We start from the raw sequence: 23041 nt of genomic DNA on the forward strand, positions 1-23041 counted from the left end.
TTGCCATGTAAACTATAAATATCTTCTAAGTTATTTTAGATTTGAATTCAAGTATCTTATACAATTTTCATTTGTACCTAAAAGTTTTCTTAGCTGTTCATGTGACATTTTCCTTTATGCACAATACATACACTAATACTTAATCATGCATTGAAAACATCTAATTATATAAATGGCAACAACATGATATATTATGACATTCAGACTATATGACTTGAGATTTAAAATTATAATTGTGTTGGAAAATTTATATTTACTTATATCAATGTAAATTGATTGTGGAGATGGTGAAAATGGGAAAATAAATTATTCTGAAATACATTTTTAGACCAAAAAAATCTGAGAGTGCATTTCTGAAACCTCAGAGTTTAAAAAAAACTTTACTATGGTGTCAAAACATAAAAAAACAAAGAATGGTTCGGCAGCACCTTATAGACTAACGAAAAATGTAGATGGTATCGTGAGCTATCATGGGCACAACCCACTTCTTCAGATGACTGGAGTAAGGGGCCCAGAGTTACTCACTAACACGGCTATCCCTCTGAGATTAGAGCGACAAAGTTATCACCATTTTGAAGCTATCAAAAAGGTGTAATTAAAAAATATCTAAATACCCCAAAGCATTAAATTGTATAATTAAGATACCCAAATAACCTAAGATGAGTAACCTGAGTACTCGTCTCTATCCATTTTTTTTTTTTTTATTGAAGAGCTTTTCTTAGAGGCTTTGAAAAGTCTACAGTTTTTTAAAAATTAAATACATGCTTCTTCACAGTATCAAACCTCTCAGGCAATTTGCTTGCATTTTGAAATTTGTCTCCACATTGAAGACACCTACAAAAATTATTTTAAATTAAACTTTATATCTCTACCTTCAGCATCATTCAGCATTTGTCAGTGAAAAATCATTAGGATTTTCCAATAACATAATTGGTCCTGGATATTGGAACTCACCAAGATCTGTCACATATCATTTGGAGTTTCTAGCACAGCCATTCATTCTGTAGATCAGACATGAATAAACAGCACTACAATTTACAGGCATGATTAACGTCTATTTTTGCCTGGTTCTCATCTCTGAAAAACCATTTGTCTGTATTGCCTCATATATGAGCAGAAAATTGGCTGCTGACCATAGACCACGAATGCACAATTGAAATAAGATATTACAGTTTTGAGATCTTAAGGGGAGACCCATATTAAAGAGAGACTTAAGGGAAGACAAGTCTCACCTTAGCCAAAGAGACACTAAAAGAACAAGCCATCTGGTTTCCAGGATTTTCTGTGATTCAGTACTTCTCCCTGGTTTTTACTTAGTTTGGTGGTTGTCACTAGTATTGGGGACTAAGGCATCAATCATTCAAACACTTAAGCACGTGCATGATGATTTACTTATGTATACTACTACATGGCTGTGTCTACATTGGCACCCTTTTCCAGAAAAGGGATGCTAATGAGACAAGTCGGAATTTCAAATGCCGCAGGGGATTTAAATATCCCCCACGGCATTTGCATGAACATGGCTGCCGCTTTTTTCCGGCTCGGGGCTTTGCCGGAGAAAAGCACCAGTCTAGATGGGATCTTTCGGAAAATAAAGCCTTTTCCGGAAGATCCCTTATTCCTCTTAAAATCAGGAATAAGGGATCTTCCGGAAAAGGCTTTATTTTCTGAAAGATCCCATCTAGACTGGCGCTTTTCTCCGGCAAAGCCCCGAGCCGGAAAAAAGCGGCAGCCATGTTCATGCAAATGCCGCGGGGGATATTTAAATCCCCTGCGGCATTTGCAATTCCGACTTGTCTCATTAGCGTCCCTTTTCTGGAAAAGGGTGCCAATGTAGACACAGCCCATATGTCAAAGGACTAACATGTACAGTCCTAAGTGCTGGCATGACTGGGGCCAATACTAGTGCCAAAGCTGGGAGCTAAAACCCTACCATTTTCAGTATTATCTTTTGCACTGTCTTGTAAGGATGATTTTATGTTTGTGCTACCTGCTAAGGGCAGAAGCTATTCCTTATTTAACATCTTTCTCTGTCATGTACTAGTAGCTTGGGGGTACTTGGAAAACAGAAGGGCAGATATAATTCATAGAATCATAGAATACTAGGACTGGAAGGGACCTCGAGAGGTCATTGAGTCCAGTCCCCTGCCCTCATGTCAGGACCAAATACTGTCTAGACCATCCCTGCTAGACATTTATCTAACCTACTCTTAAATATCTCCAGAGATGGAGATTCCACAACCTCCCTGGGCAATTTATTCCAGTGTTTAACCACCCTGACAGTTAAGAAGTGTTTCCTAACGTCCAACCTAAACCTCCCTTGCTGCAGGTTAAGCCTATTGCTTCTTGTTCCATCCTCAGAGGCCAAGGTGAACAAGTTTTCTCCCTCCTCCTTATGACACCTTTTTAGATACCTGAAAACTGCTATCATGTCCCCCCTCAATCTTCTCTTTTCTAAACTAAACAAACACAATTCCTTCAGCCTTCCTTCATAGGTCATGTTCTCTAGACCTTTAATCATTCTTGTTGCTCTTCTCTGGACCCGCTCCAATTTCTCCACATCTTTCTTGAAATACGGTGCCCAGAACTGGACACAATACTCCAACTGAGGCTTAACCAGCGCAGAGTGGAGCAGAAGAATGACTCCTCGGGTCTTGCTCACAACACACCTGTTAATGTATCCCAGAATCATGTTTGCTTTTTTTGCAGCAGCATCACACTATTGACTCATATTTAGCTTGTGGTCCACTATAACCCCTAGATCCCTTTCTGCCATACTCCTTCCTAGACAATTGCTTCCCATTCTGTATGTGTGAAACTGATTGTTTCTTCCTAAGTAGAGCACTTTGCATTTGTCCTTATTAAAGTTCATCCTGTTTATCTCAGACCATTTCTCCAATTTGTCCAGGTCATTTTGAATTATGACCCTATCCTCCAAAGCAACCCCTCCCACCTTGTTATCATCTGCAAACTTAATAGGCGTATTTTCAATGCCAATATCTAAATTAATATTGCATCTGACGAAGTGGGTCTTTGCCCACGAAAGCTTATGCTCCTACACTTCAGTTAGTCTATAAGGTGCCACAGGACTCTTCGTCGCTTTTGCAGATTCAGACTAACACGGCTACCCCTCTAATATCTAAATTGTTGATGAAGATATTGAACAGAGCCGGTCCCAAAACAGACCCCTGCGGAACCCCACTTGTTATACCTTTCCAGCAGGATTGAGAACCGTTAATAACTACTCTTTGAGTACAGTTATCCAGCCAGTTATGCACCCACCTTATGCAAATTGCATATCTTATTTCAGTGCTATTTCAAAATAGCTTATTTTGTTATTTGGCACTGTCTACATGGTACCAAATTCTGAAATAAAGCACTATTCTGGAATGTCCCTCACTTCTTGTAGAATGAGGTTTAAAGGGACATCGATATAGTGAGCCCAAAATAACGGGCTTGCTGTGTAGACGTGTGATAGCTATTTCAGGATACTTGTGTATCCTAAAATAGCGCTGCAGTGTAGACATACCCAAAGAAACATTATTAGCTACTAAGTTTAGTTACAATTTTTTAAACATTGTTGCATTTATTATTATTAGTTTCTGGGAGATATCTTCCCTCCTGAAGTTCAGCCAGAAAAAGCCAGATACAGAACTAATAAATATGCAGAGTATATTCTGAGCTCAATCACATGAATAAAAATCACAAGTCACTCCATTGCTTTTCGACAAGTTGGATAAAAAAATGGATTTTTAAAAAAAATTAAATAATCAATAAAATACTAAATTTCTCATTTAAAATAACATCTCATCATAAACATGCGACACGTACACTTACAGTCCCATAAAAATGAATTAATAGCTGTAGTGTGTCCAGCCTAACAACCAGCTCTTGCTTCTTGACAGTTCTGGGTCTTCAATTTCTGTTTCTCAGCAGACTAACCTGTGCAAAAACAGACACAGGCTGGATAGGCTTGTTTTTGTTCCGTGCTCATGTGGTGGTGGCCCTGGGCCAAGCAAGGCAGACTTCGTTAAGACATTGTCTACAGACAGAGAGGAAAGGATGAGGGCAACATATAAAGGAACATGGGATGGACTGAAAAGGAAAAGAGAAGGCACTATTCAGCGTGTCCACACATGGCTTCTGCATGTAAAAGAGACCCTTTCTGGGAATATTTTGAAGAAATTTGTTCCCTGGGTAAAAATGGAAAATGTGTCAAGTGTCAGCAGTACAAACTGAAACATCATAAGGAAAACTGCTTATTGGGAGAAATAATGTGGATGAAGAGGTGAATGTGTCTGAAGAAAAGTTTGGGGATCAACTTTGCAATGCATCATTCTTCAGGACTCTCTCTATGCCTTTTAGTGTGATGTAACAAGTAAATTCCCACGCTGCTTGCTATCTTGGATGTTGCTAGAAAAAAGTTTCTTAGCTAATCCTTATGCCTTGTTTAATTAGTTAACAAGGTTTAGAATCTATCCTCCAAGTAAACAGAACAGAAAGTTGCAATAAGAGAAATCTAGAGTTACCAGTTGCCACTGAGCATCATTTTTGTATATTACCTAATACACGCCCCTTATTTAGGAACAAAATGATCCAAACCATAATGGTGATGCCATAAGTCTATTCCCTATTTTACTTCAGCACTAGGGGGGAGCTGCACCCTCTGCTCACTACCCACCTACCCCCTTCTTTCGGGCCACTTTCGCTTTGCTGAGAGAGTCCATTGATGCTGATAACATGATGACGTCTGTAAAAGGTTTTGGTCCTCCACCCTATGTTTTTATCTGCACTCCATGCCCTTAACTTTACAGTTTGACAGTCTTTGCTCAGTTTTACTTAACAGATCAGAGTGTTCCTCTGCTGGGACTCAATTGCCACAGCCTTATATGGCGGTGGGGAGTGGGGGGTCTGGGCCCACCTGGGCCCACCCTCACTCACGGACCCCAGCCCAGGGCTTGCTGCTAAGGACGCAGATCTGTCCAGGTCTTGTCCGGCTGGCTGGGCTTCCCGCCGAAACGCCCATGGGCTATAATGCCCTGCCCTGAGCTGCTTCCTCTCCCCTTACCTGGTCCACCCACCAATCAGTCCTGGGATGTCTGTCTCACCCCTAACCCTTCTGGGTCTCGCTCGTGGTGCCTCCAGGGTCCCCCTGGGGTTGCGACCCAGCTGTGGCTCCACCCCTCCATTGGTCTGTCCTCCCTACTTGCCGCAAATGCCGGCCCCTTTTGAATCCTGGTGCCCTGGCATTACGTCACACCCGGGCACCACCATTCCCAGCTGTCTTGCAGCACGAGAGTACACTGTGCCTGTGCTTACCCTCCCGCCGCCTCCAGAGCTGGCGGCCCCCCTCACCTCCTTCCTTCCCAGCTGTTTTGCGGTGAATGAGTATGCCGTGCATCTGCGCACCTCTGCTTGCCTCCCTCCATACCGGGCTGGCGTGTGAGCTTTTAAAGTGCAGGGCTATGGCACCCCGTCACAATGTCATTCTGCCACCAGTCAGGAACATTCTGTCGTCCAGCAGGAAAAACTTTTGTGTGTGTATATATATAGAGAGAGATAACTCAGCTTTTCCCAAAGGAATCCCATCCTATACTTGTTTTCTATGTGGCTTACTCCAATATTAAGTGCATTCTAACCACAAAGTCAGTCTCAGTATTTTTGGAATCATTATAGTATAACTTGTATAGTAAAACTTGAAATCAAATCTGCATCAAAATAACAGTGGGATTGGAGAAGATGACAGCTAGTTGTAGAAGTTTTAAGGACACTGTACATTTAGTATTCTGAGGACTTGTCTGTTAGAGCTAATAAAAATTGAAAATTAAAAAAAAAAAGTTTAAAGACCACCATCAGACAGCAACTCAGGAGATAGCTATAACTGCAAGTGTGACAGGTTTATGTAACATTTAAGATTTAGTTTAATTAAATATAAGTGCTGTTGTGTCTGTATCACTTAGTTCTTGCCATTCCCAATGTACTGCTGCTGCATCTACAGCTTGATGTAGGTAATGAGCATATGTATGATTTCCAAAATTAATAAAAATTAAGTTATGTAAAAAAATTACACAAAGTAAACCTTGTAGATGTTGTAAAGTGCTGTACTGAGGTGTAAATTAAAAAGTTTTAGTGATCAAATTTGTACCATTATTTAAAGAAATATATGAAGAAGTAGGGAGTAGTTTCAATGGGAAACTTGATTTAAATCCCTTTTTTTAATGTGATTTAAATAAATCCACCATGCTTTTTGATAACTACTATATTATTGGAAGGATGTTTTTATATCGATGATAAGCACTTTCAACCCTAATACTACTAGGCTACGTCTACATTGGCCCCTTTTCCGAAAGGGGCATGCTAATTTGACAGGTCGTAATAGGGAAATCCGCGGGGGATTTAAATATCCCCCGCGGCATTTAAATAAAAATGTCCGCCGCTTTTTTCCGGCTTTTAGAAAAGCCGGAAAAGAGTGTCTACACTGGCCCCGATCCTCCGGAAAAAAGCCCTTTTCCAGAGGATCTCTTATTCCTACTTTGAAGGAATGTGTCCTTTGGGGTGTGCCCTACTTTGAAGTAGGAATAAGAGATCCTCCGGAAAAGGGCTTTTTTCCGGAGGATCGGGGTTTTAGAAAAGCCGGAAAAAAGCGGCGGACATTTTTATTTAAATGCCGCGGGGGATATTTAAATCCCCCGCGGATTTCCCTATTACGACCTGTCAAATTAGCATGCCCCTTTCGGAAAAGGGGCCAATGTAGACGTAGCCCTAGTGTCCTGGAATCTTCTATCTAGGAATAGTCCATAGGCCAGAGGTTTTCAAATTCAGGATTGCAGCTTGTAAGGACAACCCACTAGCTGACCATGAGATACTGTGTTTACTTCCGCCTCCACAGTTATGGGTGATCACAGCTCCCATTGGCTACAGATCACCATTCCCAGCCAATGGGAGCTGCAGGAGGCAGCATGGACCAGGACACTGCCTCCCACAGTTCCCATTGGCCAGGAACAATGATCCACAGTTAATGGTAGTTGCGATCACCCATACCTGCAGAGGCACAGGTAAACAAATTCTTGTGGTCAGCTCATGGCTTGCCCTTACAAGCTACAACTCAAAGTTTGAAAACCCTTGTCATAGCCTAGTATTGAAGCTTATTGAAAGCTAGAATCTTTTGCTTCAAAAATACAATAATAATGAAATTCAAAATCAATTTGGTTCGGCAATCGAAACTTAAGATACTACTGAAGGTGCCTTGATTTATGTTACTAAGATAGATGGATGACTGTGCAGTTGTACCCTAAATCTTAACTGAAAGTAAAGCAAAAAAGCACTTGTTTTTGTTGAGTATTGGGTTGTAGATATAGATCTTGTTGTTATAGTTAACTGAGTTAGGTCACTGGGGTCAGCCCAGCTGGTTTGGGCTTGTTCTAGTTAGTTCTATGTTATGCAATAAAATGGACACTTGCAACTACTCAAGCTCTCTGTATTTCCACTGATTTCTTCCTATATTGTGGTACTCCACACAACATACCAGTTTTAATCAATATCTGTTCAATATTAATGTAGATGAATATATATTCCCTTTACATTTGGAACCAAGCAATGAAGAGTCTTCATTCATTGATATGTAGTTCATTTTAGTTGCTATTGTGTTCCTGAGTAATACTATGATCTTCAAAAGTCTAATTATTTGTGCCAATAAACTTTGGTGGTGTGAACACTTTTCTGTGATTTATTTTTCTTCTCATCCAACACGTGACAGACTTAGGAAGAGTTATCCATTCCTCCAAGGTTTCAATTTGCAGAATAAAGCACACATACAGCTCCACTGAGAGTACTGGCATCAGTTCAGCCACAAAACTGCATTAACTACAAGAGGGAACCCCAGAGAGATGAATGTGGTTTTTAAAAGCTTTGGATTACATGCATGAGGCTGCTCTGTCAGCCACAGCTTTGCTCAGAAGGTTTTCTCCATCCAGATGCTTCACATGTTTAAAGAGGAACCTAGCTAACAAATGTCAGCACTCACACAAAAGGAAGCTCTTCCAACATTTTCCAGGTGTATAATGACATACAAAACCTTTTTACTGCTAAAATATTGAACTCTGGTGACATGAAGTATTTATGATCCCACTGAAATTTTGTGCAGTTTTCCATATGCTGCCATGAGTCACAATTTATGTCAATATTTCCATTACAAATAATGACTCGTTACCAAAGGAGACCATAGTAATGCACAATGTTACAATCAAGTTACGTTGTACAAATGAGCTTCTGGATAAAAATGTAATTGCTGTGTCCTGGGTTACTGGGGAGTTCTGTGAATCAGACAGCGAGGCTCAAGATCTACACAACCTAGAGTTTCTTTTATCATGTCTGCGCAAATCACATGCCATTGACTAAGTTCCAGAAGTCCCATCCCAATGCACACTAGACTCAGACAAACTTGGGAAATATACTATTAGTGCCAGTAAATTCTTTGTTCATATGAAAAAGCCTGCTTGGGAATTTGCAAGGGGTGCCCCAGAATCTAAAATACCTCCCAATTTTCAGTAACAAAATCTGGCTTCTAATACAGAGTTCAATGACTGAATGAAATAAATGGTCTTAGGACTATTAATGGGAGAGATAGTTGGATATGTCTTTATGACAGCTTAGCTCAAGTAGAGGTATTGCAGATGTAAGCTTGACAGGAAGAATCTGCCATCAAGGCACTGAGGTATCTAGGCCTCTGTGCACTTCCAGAATAATATAAAATAAATATAACAATACATCTCTTCCTTTCCTTCCAGCCTCTAGGACAAATAACATACATGTACTGTATGAAGGCTTTAATGGGGAAAGTCAAGTCAAAGAATGTGTTTTGTATTCTGAGCTGAACACCAAGCCCTGTGCTTGCTGTTGGACTATGTGGAGGCTACTCTTGCAACAGGTAACGCCAGCCCCTGAGAAATTTGTCTCTGGCACTCACAAGGCTCCCCCTTTTGGTTAATGATTTCATCGTTCCAGGAGAATGTAGCTATCGGGAGAGGTCATGGGTGTAGGAACCTCAGGCCAATCCATGGAGAACTGTGAATACTGGGACTGAGGTAATGAATTGTCTTGACCTGTATATTTAATGAGGGGCCTATGCAGAGTGTGAAGCCAAGGTAGGAAGTATTTATGCCAACCTGTGTGGCTAAGCAAATATTCTGAGTGTTTTGTACCAGTACCTAGATAAGACATGCAACAGTCAAGCCCAGATATCATCAGTGTGAACAGATTTCAATTCACTCTTCTAGCTGTCCCAGTTTGATATGATTTCTTATGTGATGGTTATAGCATTAGAGGAAGGAGGAGAACACTGGGACTGGATAGTTTTTGCCATCAATTCCTAGGAAAAGGTTATTGCCAAAGACAGTGCTCAATCCTGCCTCATTTGAACTCAGTAGAGGTCTTATCACTGGCTCCAGCAGGTGCAGAGTCAGGTTTAATGTTCTTTGCTCAGGTTTTCTAGGTATGTTGCTGCCGCATTTGCACCTCACTGGTGTGGATGTGTTTGCAGGGGGAGGGGTTATTTTTGTTTCTGCTAATGGATGTTGCTGATACTGTCAGGTAGTTGGAGTAGGGAACATATGGATGAATTATTTAAGATCAGTTTCTCTCATTATCATTGTATTCAGTCAGCATGTAAGGATACTGACACACATTTGAGCACTTCAGATGCAGTCCATTTAAAGGACTGTTTTGTAATGGATGTAGTAATCTTATCCGGGAATCCCATTACAAACATGGCAACAACACAGGCCCGGGAGTGTAGAAAATCTGTTTTTGTTGTTTTTCCCCCACAGGATGAAAACAGACACAAAACCAATAAACCAAACAGGCTGCTCTTTTTTCCAGGAATTGCACAACCGTACATCATAGATCACTAAATGCAGAAAGTAAGAGAGGGCAGCAGGTAGTCAATACAGCCAAAGAATAAATCTCTCTGCCAGAAAGAACATACATGCCACTGTACAGCTAGAATAGCATTACCAGTTACACACTGGGATCAGTCAAGTCATCAAAATGCTACGTGATGTGTATTTTGTTCTTACTCTTCTAACTGGAAAACATCCAAAGCAATTTTTCACCAAATTTTGCACAAATATTCACATTTGGACTGAGAAAACTATGGAAGGTTACAGAAAATGTTTTTTTAATAGAATAGTGAAAAAACTTCCAAAGGGGGAGGGATAGAATCAGGATTGTATGGAAGGCAAAATAGCTTTCTGGAGGATTAACCATTGATATATTGAACCATTATACTTTCCATGGTGTATTGAGACCACTGTAAGATATGTTGCTAAAATCATTTACAGAATTTGCATAAAAGCCGTCACTATTCTAGACTCTTGTTTGTACTAGATCACAAACAAGTTTAATTTTAGAGATGAACATTCTGTATCTGGGGACAGAACAATTGTCATAGAATTGTCAAAGAAATGGCATAATTTTTAAGTATTTTTTAATGTACAGAATACATAATGGTATAGTTTGGTATTCGTTTTAACCAAACTCTCTGGGGACAACCTGTGAGAAATTATTCATGGCTTCACCATTCTTCAACCATTCCATCCCAACTCATGCTGTTATCATTATAATATGCAATAGTGACTCGTAAGAAGGGATAGGCTAACTCAATCCATTTGTAAAAATAAGGGGGTTAATTTGGACCTCACACCACTTTGAAACCGATAGAGAACATTCATTCTGATTTATTCTAAAGTAAGTGAGACCAGAATTAGGCCCAAGATGGTTTGTTACATGACAGATTTTTCAATAGATATTCTGTACGGTATGTTGATAGTTATATCTAATCTATATCAAGACAAAATTTCACCAAAATGTCATCAAGGAACTCAGAAAGCATAGAACAGAACCTCAACACAGTGATTATGGGTCAAATTCTACTCCCACTTATCTTGGGGCAGCTGAAATCGATTGGCCTTGTATTTGTAATGTAATATACTTTAGGACAGAATAGTCCTAAATAGTTTTTATTTGGAATTTCAGTTTATATTTGTTTCCTCAAAAGGTGCATTAGTATCAGGTTTAGATACCCTATAATATGAACGTGTTCCTTGGAGAAGTGTGGAATTTTCAAAAACAATAGATTGCTTACATTTGTACTACACTAGTCAGAAGTAGCACTAAAAACACCAATTTAAGTATACTTCCCATAAACAAATTTGATACTGTGGGCTTTTTCTCCCTCTGAGGCTATTTTATTTTATTTTATTTTGCCATTGCATTTACATAACATGTTTGACTTGAACATCTAATCTAAATGTCTTATGACTCCCATTAGCATTGTTAGGACTTACTTTGTACATGTGGTTCAAGAGGGAAAACGTGTTGTTTGGGATAAAAGTATTTTCTACCTTTCAAAAATAAGTGGATGGAATTGTCTTTATTATTATTTCTTCGTCAGGCCTTATGTTAGACATTTCATTATTAACTTAATGCTCTATAGACGGTCTGTATTTAAAAGATTATCCTTTTGATCTCTTTTTTGTCCACACCCTGACATAGCACTTCCTTCTCCTTGTATTTTGTTCTGATCTGTCAGTCTGAGTGGCAGCTTGCTGCACTAATCGCCATCCTGCAAATTGCACTGAGCTGTAAAATTATCAGGCACCTCCTTGCAACAGGCTGTCAAGAAACTGGAAAATATAGTGCAAGTTTAAACTACCAAGAACAGATTTGGAGTATTCTGACTTCAGAATGTAGTGCTTTTGATGGTACCCAGCTGACAGTTCTGGAAACTGAGGTCCTTTCTCTTGAGGAGTGTCACAGGGTCGGACTCACCATTGCTGTGCTTCCTGCTGGTTGCATCGGGGAATTAGTTCTTTACTCAGCAAGCCATCCCATTCTGGCGGTGTCTCAACCAACTTCACTCCCCGCTCTTACTCCAGACCCGCATCGCTCATGGACCATGGTATCCTCTTTGGGACACTTCCCTCCGGCAACGCCCACTACAGAGGTCTTTCACAGTTAGGGTTGCCAGGTGTCTGGTATTGACCCGGACAGTCTGGTATTTTCACCTCCTGTCCAGTAAAAAAAATTCAGAAAATATTGGACACCTAAAATGTCTGGTATTTTCTGATTTTTTTTTTCCCCAGCCAGGAGGCAAAAATACCGGACACTTGGCAACCCTACAACACACTTGGCAACTGGGCCCAGCCCGCCCGGCCTTGCCCCCCAACCCCCGACACCTCTAGCCCTCTGCTCCTGGATCCCCTGCTTACCTGGTTCCGCAGGAAAGCTGAGTTCTGGCTTGATCAAGAAAACAAAATGGTCTACAAAAAAAAAAAGCCTAAAGACCAAGGGGAAGCAATGCCTTCCCTGGGTCTTAGAGCTCAACCGCTCCCCTGTTTCTATCCCTATTCTGACTCTGAAAGGGGCAATGCTGTTTTAATGTTGTTTTATTATTTATTTTATTTTTATTTTTTTGCTCAATAACTTTGGTCTCCCCCCCCCCCTTTTTTTCTTCCCTCAACAGAATTTTTTCCCCAGTGTTTTTTTTGGGGGGGGGAGGGGAGAGAGCGGTGTTCGGCATTTTTGGTTAAACTATCTGGCAACCCTATTCAGGATTGTATCAGCTGTCCTTGGTCTAGCACATGCCACCATGGCCAACTGCAACCTCTGTCTAGCCCCTCACATCAGGGGCAAGCCACTGTCCTTCCAGGCCACATGTCAACAATGGCTAGACACAGTGTAAGGGAAAAAGGGTGCAAGGCCCACCCACTACTCTGAGTCCCATACCAGGGACCCTTCAATGGCAGCCTTGTTCTGCCCCCCTTCACTCCCCTTTACTGCCTCTGGTTCCATGGGCCACTTCCCCTATAACTCGTTGCACCCTCCTGACCTTGAAACAAGGCCTACATCCTGGCAGGTATCAGGCTGGAGTCTCCCTCTAGGCCTCCTGTAGCCTGCCCAGCACGGCACCTTCTTCTACGGGAACTAGGTCCTGTACCTTCCATGGTCAAGGCCTAACTGCCTACTCTCTGCTGGGCAGCAACTTATATACAGATCTGCCCCAGCAAACTGCCCTCTGGTTGGCTTCTTTAAAAGCCTCTCCCTGATTGGCCACGGATCCGCACAGGCTCCCTCCAGCCTGCTTTAACCCCTTTCCAGCCAGTGTGGGGCAGTTGCCCCACCACAAAGAGAAATAGCATTAATGGAAAATTTCTGCACCATTCTTGTTGCAATTATTTATTCTTTTCACTGTTTAATATAGTGAGCTCTAGAAGAGGTTTTGTCAGAGACAGTGAGGCTTTTTGATCTTACAGTCCTTGTTTCTTCTGTGTGACCTTTCTTGTCTTCAGTTCATTTAGGATGAAATCGAAAATATAGGCTCTGTGTATGTGACAGAGGAAAGAAGGAAGGAGGTGGAAACCACCATCTCCAAACTGGCCCTACCAGCTGGAGTGATGGTCCTCACAAATGTGGTTTCAATAGTCAGCTTCAACCCACCCCTAGCTTGTTTTCATTGAGGTCTCTCTTTTTTTTTTTAATTGCATGAGTGGGGCTAGCATGGAGACCCTTTCTACAGTATGGGAAGGTTGCATAACCATTCCAAACTCATTTCCCCTGCTGGGCTTAAATAATACAAAGCCTATTCCAGTGGCTCCCCGCACAATGGATGAATCACATCCTGACTGAATTGTCAGTCTGCCCACTCAGATTCAGGGCATATCTGTTTGGTCTTCTCAGAGTAAGGCTGTCTACAGACTATTGTGCGTTTCTGTTACTAAGGCGCTGTGTTTGGTGCTGATCTCCAGTGGCAAATGCTTGAACTGGCACAGGAAAAGGATAATTAAATAACATGCCAGTTTGTTATTCTGTTATCAATGAAACCTGTGCAGTACAATCTAATGCAAATTGTGGTGTTAGGTTTCTCAGATTCTTCCCTTCAAATGTTAACCAAATAAGAAGGGGGAAGAAAGAGATATTGTCATACAAAATATCACTGTTTATTATCACAGACAGTAAACTCCTGAATGATTCTAACTGGGTAAAGCTGAATTTGAAAAAGAATGAGCCAGCTCTTTCTTGTCCATTAGTAAGGGCCCGACTGATGTCATCAACTATTACTCAGAACAACCCACTAAAGTCAATGGGGACTTCTGCATAAAAAAATCAATGTCAAAATGTAGTCTTATAAATACAAACAAGCACAGAGTGTGCAGCACTCTGTTAGCCTTAAATTCAGGATGAATGAGATCTTCTTGAAGCTTATTCTCTGATAGTGGAAAAGTAACTAAGAGGTGAAATCTTAGGAAGGGCACGGTCTTGTAATATGCACATAGAAATCTCTAGGTCCAGATAATGATTTAAAAATACAAAGTAAATTGAGTATCATTCTCTAATGTAATTTGTATCACCCAAGTCAAAGGGATCATCAAGTAAAGCAGTTACTCTGACGTAAGCACATAACCTTCACAGAACAGTTGTGCATCTTAATGAAATTAATCCAAGGAAGCTTTCTATGAGCACATGTAAATCCTCTTGGCTACTGTGCAGGTGGAGAGGGGAGCCATTATTGCTAGGAGTTGTGGGAGACAGATTGTGATTAGAAATGGAAATGATTAACTACAGTATACTTCGTTCTTACTCAAAGGGAGGTACACAAACAGAACAATGAGTCCAGTACAATAAAAGAACAGCTTTGGAATGTCATGTTGTACTGTGCCTACTCTTGTACTGTGACTCCTCTAAAGTGACAGTATGCATCAGTCTTCACTGCTAAGACTACAGAACTTGCAGAACTAACTGTAGTCTGTACCCTATCATTTAAATCAGCTTCTGTACCAAAAGACTGGAAGGTAGCTAATGTGACACCAATTTTTAAACAGGGTTCCAGAGGTGATCACAGTAATTGCAAACTGGTAAGCCTGACTTCAGTACCAGGTAAACTGGTTGAAACTATTGTAAAGAATGATATTGTCAGACATATAGATTAATATGATTTGTCGTGGAAGAGTCAACATGATTTTTATAAAGGGAAATCATGTCTCATCAATTTATTAGATTTCTTTGAGGTGATCAACAAGCATCTCAATAAGGAGGATCCAGTGGATACAGTGTGCTTAGATTTTTAGTTACCTGTTGTTGAAACGGTAACAGCATAATATATATTCCTTGCAAATTCCATATTCGGTTTTACATTGACAGTGATTTTTCCTTCTGAAACTGCAATATATAACCAACAATGCCATCATCTGTGGTCACGGAAGAAATGCTTTTTTGTATACAGTATCTATCACCCAGCTAACCTTCCTTTTCTGCACTTTCTCACTTTGCGCACTGTCAGCCAAATCGATATTTAGATTGATGCCAACAGGAGTTTGTCTTAGTGTAAGGACTGAGGAAACAATGCACAATTTGACCGTATATGGAGAGATTAATGGAGAACAGTCAACCTGAAAAATATTGCTCCAAAACTGTCTCACAGGCCACACCAATGAAAATGCAATGAATAGCTAAAGAGAGAATTGGAAGATTTCTTCATTGTGCATTTATGCTGTGATTATCCTCATAGATAAAAAGCTGTTTTTGAGAGCACTAAATTAATTTCACCAGTTTTGCTATTCCCCTTGCTCATGTGAGCCCAGAATGACAAATGTGATTAAATAAATTGAGAGCTATTCACTAATGTAATTAGTATCCCCAAAAGTCAAGTAAATATATGTGATCCAAATATATACTGTATCTTTCTTAGCTCACTTGTGTCAGGGTTAAAAAGGAACAGGAACATACAGGCTTACTTTTAAATTAAATTAGCAATGGCACCAGATGACAAAATTGTGTTTACCAAGAGCTGTAAAAGTGTATTGTTATGGAAGCCTTTTTAATCAACAGCAACACAAATTCAGGTATCTAGAGACAGAGCACATAATTTATGTCCTTTTGCAGGGACACCATTCAATAACAAATGACCTGATAAGTGTTGGTCTCCTAAAGCACACAGACGTCATTCAGAGCATGGGAACTGCTATATCCAAGGCAACCATTGGTCCATTTAAGAAGTATCCTGCTTCCACCAAAAGCCATTTCCAGGTATCTTAGAAAAATTCTCACCATTCACCATGGCATCCATGAAATTGTATGAAGTGTTATCCAGTTGTTTTATGTAGTTAGACATATCAATGTTGAATAAAGGCCCATCTTAAACTTGGGACAATTCCATCATTTCAAATTATTTTAATGACATTTAGGAATTGTTCAAATCCTTCTCAAACACATGACACTAATCCACAGCAGGCATCTCTGGATAGCCCACCCTAATCCTCACTCCAGCATCTTCCCATATGCTGGGAGAAGTGGGGAGGAAAGATTAGCTCTGCTTATCAGCTTTAACAGCTCTAAAGGTCAACATCAGCATTTTGAAGTCTACCCAGAAATACAGTCAAGCAATGCAGCTCCCTCACCATTGGTAATATCTTGTTGCGAAATCCTCTTCAGTAAACATAGCAAAGGAGTTTAGATAGAACATGACTTATCAAACATTCCCCATGGCTTAACAGTTTAATTGTTCCAGATTTCATGGGAGGTTCTTGTTGTCAGGCTTGAGTTCTCTCTTTCTTATCTCTATGGAGGACTTTGAATATGGTGAGAGATCTTGAACTGAACTTTAATGAGACATGAGTAGAGTATCATGGTTATAGGAATACTAGGACCTGTGTTGCTATGCCGTGAGGCGGCTGTATTTTGCAGCAGCTGCTGCTTATTTAAGGTGAGTGGATTTATTCCTAAATAAAATGAACTTCAATCATTATGTATAGAGGTTTTGTGTAGGTGGCACACAGGGTAGGTCTGTCTGGTGAAGTACAATGATTCTATCTACACTGCAGTTAAATAGCCCTGACTGGCCCATGTCAGCTACAGGGTATGTCTACACAATGGAATTTTTTTCAGAAAAATGGCTGTTTTTCTGAAAAAACTTCAATTACAGTAAAACTCCAATAGTCCGGCATCCAATAGTCCGGCACTCCAATAGTCTAGCATCAAAATGGCAAGAGCCTAGTGAATGAGCTTCAACAAAAAATGAGTCACAAGGTAACAGCGGCAGCAGCTGAACTGAGCAAAAAGGGTAAAAAAGGCTTAAAAAAACTAAAACATTACAGTATACTGTTTACAGTATGTACAATAAAAAGGGTTAAGAACACTTTATATACAGTATATAATGTATAAAGTATATATATATAACCATCTTATAGTACCTCCTGATAGTCCAGCATATTTGATAATCCAGCACCACGTAGGTCCCATAGGTTCCGGATTATCGGAAGTCTACTGTACATCCACACTGCAATCATGTTCTTTCAAAAGAAAATCGAATGAATAGAGGGGTTTTTCCAACATTGGTAAACCTCTTTCTACGAGGAAGAAGCCTTTTTCCAAAAGAGCTCTTCGGAAAAAGACATGTGTGGACAGGGAAGAGGGAGTTCTTTCGAAAGAAGAGGAAAGAGGAAAAAGCACAGGTGCCCTGGTGGCCGTTCTTCCCATAGTAATCACAGCTAACATGCGAGATAGAATCCATGCAGTATGGACGCTCTCTTCGAAAAAGCAGATGGCTTTTTCGATGCACTTTGGCAGCGTGGACGCTCTCTTTCGGAAGAAGTCTTTTCAGAAGATCTCTTCCAGGAAAGTTTCTTCTGAAAGAAGCCTGTAGTCTAGACATAGCCACAGTGACCGTGTTTGGGCTTGAGCAGAAGCCTGATTTCTGGGACTCTCCCACTTTGTGGGATCCCAGACCTGAGCCTGACCATCTAGACCCCAGTTTTGCAGCCCAAACCCCACAAGCCCAATCAGTTGATGCAGACCATCTGAGTGTGTTGAATTACACTGTAGATGTACCCAATGAGACTGCCCATGTATCCAATAGCAGTAAACTGTCTCAAAGAACCCCAAGGCTCTGAACCAATCTAGCAAAGTAAATGGTCTTAACAATAGGGGATGCTATAGAGAAGCCAAGTTATCTGCAGTGCTTCCCTCCTCATACCAGGATAATCTCAGCCTCGATTAAGTTTCAGTTTCTGACCTCATCCCATATCTTGTAACCCCAACCAGAGCCCTCACACTCCAGCTTTCTGCTCCAGCCCTCAGCCCGCCATGCCCAACCCAAAAGCCTGCATGCCCAGCTGGAGACCTTCCACCCCAACCCTCTGCTCCAGCCCTAAGCCCATCATCCCTGGTCCCACCCCTTAGCCTATATCCTTCTGTACTCAAAGTCTTATTTTTAGACAAGTTGAGACTATTTTTTTTGTATTCTCCCCAGAATGTGTCTCATTTCAGTAATGGTCATCAAAGTGTTTCTCAGGGCTTGTTTATATGGGGAAAATGTTACCAGTTACTCTGTGATAGCTATACAGATATGGTTACACCTGTATAGACCCCTGCATAGACACTCATTCCAGTCTAATCACATCATTTTTAGAATAGCTTACATTCCTTTCCATGCACTGTAAGCTAAACTACAAAAGGACAGTCTCATTGGAATTGGAGTGTCCACGTGAGAGGAGAATGGGGGGGGGGGTGCATTACACCCATATAACTATATTTAGATTAAATTTACACCTTTGGTTACATTACAAAACCTCATCTATGCACAAACTCCCATGTGTGAATGTCCTACTGTAAAATGAATATGGATATGCACATACACACATTTCTTGTATCATCAAGCTCTATAAAGTATCTGTTTCAGTATAAGCATGCCTGCTCTTTTTGCAGAAACTAAAATAAGCCACATCTAGTTATTCCTTTGTAAATATGTTAAATCTTTGTTCTAGTAAAGAATAAAAATAAAACAAACCTGTAGTTTTGACAATAAAATAACCCTCCCTTACAGAAAGAATCAGGTACAAAACAATGCTTGTTGTGGAAGCTAGCTAGCCTAGTTATAAAAATGCCTTCACTAAATGGGATAGATATCTAGATGAAAGCAGTAGATTTTCTGCTGCTTTTATTGATTTTGGTTTTGTTGTACACATTCTAGCTTGCACACAGAAGCAGCTTTTTTCTGTTTTATTAACTCTTTAGCAAAGAAAAGAGAGATTAACCATCTAGTAGAGACTGTTGTACAAATTGGGATCAGGGCTTCTTCAGATCAAGATTCACATTTAGAGCTTTTTGTCAATGTCATCAAGGTAATTCAATAAAGAAGGAATGGTATCTCTGTTGGATTGAACATCCATTATTCAGATTAAAAAAAAAGCTCAGTTCTTCTTTCATTTGCTGTTGAAGAGGCACCAGAATAATTTCTTCAGCAGTGAACAGAAACACAGAATGGAAATTATGAATCTGTAATGTTTCAGGAGACTCAAGACTAGAGAATACATGTAGGTGTTTCTGCTTCTTGAAAGAAGGGTTTGGGCGGGTGTTTTTTTTTTTTTTAAATGAGTTGACCCTGATAACTAATGTTTTCTCATCCTTGCTGATTACATTAAGGAGGCTTTTAATTATTTAAACATGCATCGTATTTGTATTGGACCTGTATCACTTTCCAGACAACAAAGCTAATGTTAGGCAAGACTGATCCATTAGGATCAGCCCTGACATTGGAGTGGTGTGGAGCTGTGCTGTAGCAGGAGCAACACAGGGAAGAAACTGTGTCCAAGCACATGTGTATGTGTCACAGCACTATGCCGCTGTAGCGTAGACACGTCCTACACTGAAGTTCCACTATGGAAGGTAATCCAAGAGGTGGTAGCTGGGTCCTGGATGAGTTCTTACTAGCAGTATCTACAATGCGAATTACGTCACCCGAATTATGTAACACAAGGCATGAAATTTTTATCAGCCCTGAATGACGTAGCTAGGGTGACCTAAGTTTTAAGTCAGGGGTGGGCCAATGCGTTTAAGAGAGCCAAAACAGTGGTTGAAAAAATGAGAAGAACCATACCAGAATTGTCCAGGAAAAAAAAGCCTCCCAGAACAGAATTGTCAAGCAAAACCAAAAAAATTAAAAAATTTTTTTTTAAAGAGGCTGTCCCTTTAATATGGCCGCCATCTTGGGCACCATTTTTAAAACCCTGCAGCTCCAACCTGGTAAGCACAGGGAAGCTGGGAGCCGGAGGCTGCGGGGGAGCTGGCAGGGGGTGGGAGCAGTTTGGGGGGGGGGGGGCGCAGGAGTGGCTTTGCGAGCCACACTTTTAGGGGGCAAGAGCCGCATGCGGCTTATGAGCCATGGGTTGGCCATGGCTGTTTTAGGTGTAGACCAGGCCTCAGCTTGACTGCTCTGTGCTTTGAAAGGAAAGTAAGATATTTCATTGGTTTTCAGAGATCTGCATGATTCACCCCTCTTGCCTGACCATTACTGCATACAAACATATATGGGGGGAATGAAACCATTGCTCCATCCACACCTTACCTCCACCTCACCCTTTCACCTGCTGAAGGACAGTATTAGGTACATAACCTCTCCTATATCACCAGCCTGACAGCAGAGCCCAGATGTAAGCAGCCCTAACAGAATCACACAGGAATGTGGAGGGATCTGCATAACTGCATTATAGCCTGTAATTATGGCTACATCTAGACTACAAGCCTCTTTCAAGAGTGTCTAGACTACAACCAGTACTTTCAAAAAAGCACAGTTTGCATTACATAGCGCCTTTTTTCGAAAGAGCACTTTCGAAAAAAGGTGTTATTCTTCATATAACAAGGTTTTCTGCTGTTGAAAAAACAGCTGCATTCTTTCAATTTACTTTTGAAAGAATATGGCAGCAGTCTAGATGCAGGGGAAGATTTTTTTTTTTTTTTTAAAAAGGCCACTTTTTTAAAAAAAAAACCCTGTAGTCTAGACACGCCCTATCTGTTCCTCATTACAGTAACTCTAGAAATATGTATCCAATCAGAGGATATTTCCCCTTAAAATTCAATATTCCTGTAAACTATTTTATATTCTCTATTATTCCACACTTTTCAAAGATTGCATTTAACACTACAGCTAAAATGGGAATCCAAAGCAAAATTAAACATGTCTTGTTCACAAAGAAATTGAAAAGATACAAATATATTTGTAATCTACTCAACTTTGTTCTGTGCAATCTTGCAAAACATTCAAATAACTAATTAATTGAAAGAAATTACATCACTTGATGACTTGATAGTTACTGTGATTATACATGGTAATCCCAACTATTCTTAAAGTAAAAAAAGTGAGAGAGGCTACTTAGTAGGTAACCTATTCTTTCTGTAAATTCAGTGGGAGGAAACCATGTTCTAAATATTGTGTGATACACATATAAGGCAAGACATAATTTTCTCTATACCCAAAACTTCTCATATTCTATCCCTTTTTAGGGAAAAGTTAATAATATGAGACTGAGCCACTGAGATTCAATTATGTATGGCTTTAATTTCTCTGCCCTTGTTTTACTATTTATAAAACCATGAATGGTTCTTCTTCATCTCAAGTGGGCTGCAAGATTGTCCTAACAAAGACAGTCTTCCAGGATAGGGTAGTTTTGCTAACTGGGCTTGCAGAATTTGCAGAATGTTCCAACTGAACCATAGCAGCGCTTTGATTGGACACAGAAGGATCACATGGCTCTCACAGTCAATGTTGTGTGCAATCAGGAGGCACCTCACCTCACATGCCCTTGCTTTACGTGCGTATCACTGTCTTAAGTAATACCAGTAGGAAAAAACTAGGCAGACAGAAACCAGCAGAATCTGGCAACCCTACATGTGGGCAACAGTAAAACATCTTATGAGCCACACATAGAAACCCAATGGGCCATGTGCAGCACACAGGGCACGGGTTGCTCACCACTGGCCTGGCTATACTAGAGTTAACAGCAAAACTCCCATTGCTGAAGACAGGATTTCTCATATTGACGTCAGTGGGCTTTTGGTATGATTATTTTCTGTTTCCTCCCCACTTATTCCACATAGGATAATTAGCCTCAAATTTTAGCCCTCATACAGTGAAGTAGTTCACCTGACTTTTAAGCACGTATGTATGTCCGCTAAGTCAATGAGTAGGGTGAACAATGAGACAGTCCCATTTTTTAGCCCTCTTGCAGGTGTCCCAACTTTTTCTTAGAAAATACGGGCCAATTTGCCTGTATTTTCTACCTTCTCTCCCCACCCTCCATCAGTGCTGACAGGTCCTGTTGCTGGCCAGATCCCTGCTCGCCAGCTATCCCCCCAGTGGCAGTGAGCTGGGAGGTCCAGCATCTTGGGTGCACAAGGCTGGTGACAGGGTGACGATGCAGGGTGCAGGGCTGGCCACATCCCCTGCTGGTCCATCAGCACAGCCCCTGCTGTATGCCAGCTCTTGGCCAGCAAAACCCCTTCCCATGTCTGGTTTCTGGCCAGCACTGGTTATTCCCTGAAGTGGCGGGTACATGCAGACACATGCCAGGCGGCATCTAGTTGTGTGCCGCCTCTGCTGCCCACCCATCAGCTCTTTATTTGCTCCCCTTCTCACTGTCCTCTCCCTGCTGTGCACCTCCGTATCCCCCCAGCAGCAGGACTGGTTTGACTCGAGCACTGTGTGGAGAACCAGCCTTTGGTTAGAGCACTCAGCTCACCAGCAGGATCCTTCCTTCCCCTACTTCCTCTGGCTGCACAGGCACCCCAGGAAAGCCCAAGACTCTCTGGTTTGGGATGCTGTCCAGGAGGTGCTGAAATCTGCATGTTCCAAAGCCCCACACAACATGGACATGGGGAAACCTCTCCAGCCCTCAGCTAAGTTCTGCAGTGGCAGTGGTGTGGGGCGAAGAAATGTCCAGCCTGTTCACACCCCTAACCTGCAGGCTCCACAAATAGCCTTTGGGGCAGGGCCTTAGCATCCTCTTCACCCCTTAGTCCCCATCTCTGGATCCTGCCCCCTGAGAGCATGGCATTGTTCTTTTCTCTATGGCACCCTCCCCTGCTGAGCCATCTTTCCAAGTGGCTCCCTGGGAGGAAGACAAGATGAACTCTGCAAAGACACATGCCAGGTCATTCCTTTCCCCCTCCTCCCACACTACCCACGGAAACAGCTCTGATCCCTTCTCCCCCTCTC

The sequence above is a fragment of the Pelodiscus sinensis genome, chromosome 1 (assembly GCF_052426305.1).
Source record: "Pelodiscus sinensis isolate ZL-2025 chromosome 1, ASM5242630v1, whole genome shotgun sequence".
NCBI classification, from domain to species: domain Eukaryota; kingdom Metazoa; phylum Chordata; order Testudines; family Trionychidae; genus Pelodiscus; species Pelodiscus sinensis.